Genomic DNA, 3,912 nt, shown 5'->3' with positions numbered 1-3,912 from the left:
CAACAGCCCAGGGGGAGGAGGAAGGGTACAGACAGGAGGTTCACTTTGTACATACATGTGTGCTGTATCCTGACCAGTTAGAAAAGAAAATTAAGGTAAGGATTGTTTGTGTGTTTGCAGCCCTGAGGGTTGAGACCTGCAAATGGTCATTACAGTGCACAGAACTAGTGCACTGATTGTCCTCCATCACCTCTTCACCAAGAGCCAGTGAAGAGAGGTGGAGAGCTGGACAGGAACTGCTAGCAGGTGACAAGAGCCTGGTTCCTGCCCTCCTCGAGTGCCTGGCCCCAGTAATTGCACAGAATACCTCAGTACTTGAGAGCTCACTACCCCGCATGGCCCAAGGGCGTTCCTGTTGGTCCTTAGAGCTCAAGGATTAAACCAGCCCAGGATTTTTGAGAAGTTGACTTTGCAGTAGCTCCTCTGTTAGAGCGAATAACTGGTCAAGGCCACAGGGCAGGCTCGGGTGCAGTGCTGCCCTGTTAGTGAAGAAAATTATTAGAAAATGCTGCCTTGGCTCAGGACTTTTATTATATCAGTGAAGATTACTGATTATTTTATGCAGGAGCAATATTCTGCCCAGCTGAAGAAGATAGGAAGCAGTGTGGAAGTTGGGAAGTCCCCCGGTGGTAAGTGGGTAGGTGAGCAAAAGCTGTTTCTACTGGTAAAGGTGGTTTTTACTCACTCCCCTAGTACTGGAACACAGTGGCTGATAAATTCAGGGCTTTTCAGGTTAAGGTTAAGGTAGGTGGCATGAGCCTGTGATACCTGAGTGTTTCCAAATCAAATGAGACCGCACAGCCGCCTAGCAGGAAGTTCTGCAGCTCCACATCCCAGTCTGCCATGGATCCATGTTTACAAGATTGGGTGGGCTGGGAGCAAGAGATTTGGTATTTACAGGCTGCACGAGGATGAAAAATAATTCTACGAGAATCCGTTGACAAGCTCCATAATCCATCCTGGAGGGTAGAGGGGTCATCAGACATAAGGGAGGGCTGAAGGCAGCTCGCGGCAGGGCACGAGCCCAGAAGTGGAGGGCTGTGGGTGTTAGTGAGCGCCAGCTTCAGGGCCTGCAGGCAGGCACAAACCATCTCCCCCCCACTAACAGGGCCCACAGGAGGACATACGAGTTGGCTGGCCCTGACTGACAAGGTCTGTGTGTCTATAGCATGGCAACATGTGTCAATAAGCACTCAAAATACATAGATATTTAGATTGGAGAGTTGTGAATGTAAGCAGTATTTGCACAGTACATTTTAGCACCACAAAGCCACATGGGGGGGTTTCGGAACAAGCACTGTGGAAGGCACGAGTCTCTTTACAGAAATCTCTCTTCCCAAAACTAGGTTTCAAGTTCAGAGAAAAATGGACCATTAGTTGCAGTCATGGGCCATGCAGCAGGGAATGAGAAGTACTTAGAAAAAGGAAGCGTTCAGAAAATAGTAATAATTTTCTTCTTCCAACAGAAGCAAGCCCAGCTCAGGGTGTGGACATGCCACTGGAATAGTGTAGCTGTGATGCTCATGCCTGAGCTTTGCTAACCCAGCGGCAGCAGCTGGTGGAGCAGCAAGCTTTTGGCATTCCTAACTGAAATCCTGCAACTATTTGCATTATAAGGTCAAGGAATGTTAAGAGCAGTTTACAACTTCTGGCAGAAGATGGATCCTGATTCAACCTGAGGAGAACTTCAAGTGACTTAACAGGACAGCAGAGTCAGCTTTCCCTAAAAGAGTATCAAAAGGAAATTTTACTGGGCTCTATAGAACTTAAAGTATACTTAGGTATCCAAGTGCACAGTATAAACTGAAATACATGGGGCACTTCAGAATCTCATACCCAAGGAAATAGCTTTTATAGTCCCTCTACTGACTTAAATCCAATTATTGTGTATTTTAAAACTTCATAAATAAAAGCTAATAGAATTCAAGCAAATGAGTGTACCTTGTGTACAGGTCTAAGCAGCTAAACATAACTAAATATTCCATATCTGACAGTTAATTTGAATTTACCTGCTCTATCTTCAGAGTGGCATATCTTGTATAAGTATCCTATTTAGTAATTATTTTCCACCCAGAAGTCTTTTTCCCCCATAGTTCTTGGAAACACTGGGATAAATGGTCTTAGTAGCTCCCGTTGCTGCAACTAAAGTAGCACTAAAGCTGCAAGGAGAAAAACGATTAGGTATTTTGCAGAGCTCAAGTTTAGAAACATGAAGTGATTTCAGTAACGTGAAGCACCAATGCCTTTACACAACCCGGTTTGCACATGGCAGACGCCCCGGACTCAGAGACAGAGAGGTACAGCAAGTAAGTGGATTCAATACCAGAATTGTATTTCAGTTCCTGAGCTAGCAAACACTTCCCTTAGCGCTAGACTGTCCTTTCATCTTACTCTTAATTGCAAAACTGATCACTCATTTTACTTTCAGGCATTCCTCAAAGCATTGCCATATGTTTACATGGCTGCATTCTCCACTAGCGTTCCTATCTCTTGACCAGATTTTGGAATGTTTCCCATGAAAACTAAGGTTGGGAACACGAAAGCAGAGTGCATCCTCATTATTTAACCTTTGACCAGTGAGCTAAAGAATTTAATATGCTTTTAAGATGACAAAACAGGGATCACAAGAAGCTTTTGCATTTTTATATACAGAAAGAGATCAGTCTTAACTTTGCAATACTGATGGTCCATAAAAGATTCCTTTCCCATAACTTACTAGAACTTGGATGTGGTTGACATTTTCTTGGAAGTCACACTTATGCTGGGGCATAAGGGCTTATGGATGATCTCCAAATTTACAAGAACAAGTGCTTTAAATTAAATGCAATAAAACAATGTGCACTATACTGATATCCATAAATTAATCATTAAAGCTACAGTCAAAACAACATTCCAACTGTGTTACTATGAAAACACAACAGTGCTCATTCTTTCACAGACAGTATATTATCAAATAAAAATCATCCCCTATAAACTTGTTTTTCCTAGAAAAGTAAAGTAATTCTTGAAACATAATTAATTTCTTCTGCCTTACCTTTTCCTCCATACTTAAAAGTGGTACAGCCATAACTTGAGCTCTGATCTTTACTCCATGAATTGCAATGGATTGTTGAAGGAAACCAGAGTTTTCTAATATTATATATCCAGCTTTATGATTGAGCAATGGTTACAATAAGCATTGTGTATGAAAAGCTTTAGTAATGGCACTCTCATCAAAATTTGGCTTGCAAAATAATATAGTTTTTGTTAATGTGTTATCTCTGTGAAGATGTTAATAGTAATACATCAGGTGCTGTAGATAACAGATGTTATGATCTTTAAGTCCTAATGCCCTGAGAGGAGTTTAAATAAGGGTGTGAAGTACAAATATAAATTCAATATAAACCTGGAACTGCTTAATTTCTGCCTAATCCCCTTTTTTCTACTGCAAATGCATGGCTTTGTTTCATCTGCTACTTTGAGTCAATATAATAAACTCTACCAAAAACTCACTTCAGTCTTCACAGTTATTTGATTCTTCAGCTTCTAAATAAGCTGAAAGAAAACTAAACCAAATAAAAGTAAAAACCTGATGAAAGAAAACTAAACCCAGCTACCGCTCCTGGTGTGCGGCTGCAGCACCCTCCACTGGTCAATAACGCTGATACAACAACCCGAGGAAATTTAAAAGTAATTCAAGCTGCAACACCCAAGTCATTTGCAACTTAAGCACCATTTTCCTAATTAAAATAAAATAAACTCTTCTGCAAAAGGCAGGCCATAGGAAGCTAACACAGGGAAACACAAGGAAAGAAACCACCACAAGTTCATGTTACAAAAAGTTCTCCCAAACAGCTAACAAAGTTATTTCAATAGTAGTAGGCAAATTTTCAGTCATAAGTTTAAATAGAGCAGCCAATAATCACAACTGGA

Source organism: Tyto alba, unplaced genomic scaffold, assembly GCF_018691265.1.
Source record: "Tyto alba isolate M040663 unplaced genomic scaffold, T.alba_DEE_v4.0 Super-Scaffold_8, whole genome shotgun sequence".
Lineage (NCBI taxonomy): Eukaryota > Metazoa > Chordata > Aves > Strigiformes > Tytonidae > Tyto > Tyto alba.
Note: the sequence above shows the minus strand (reverse complement) of the source record.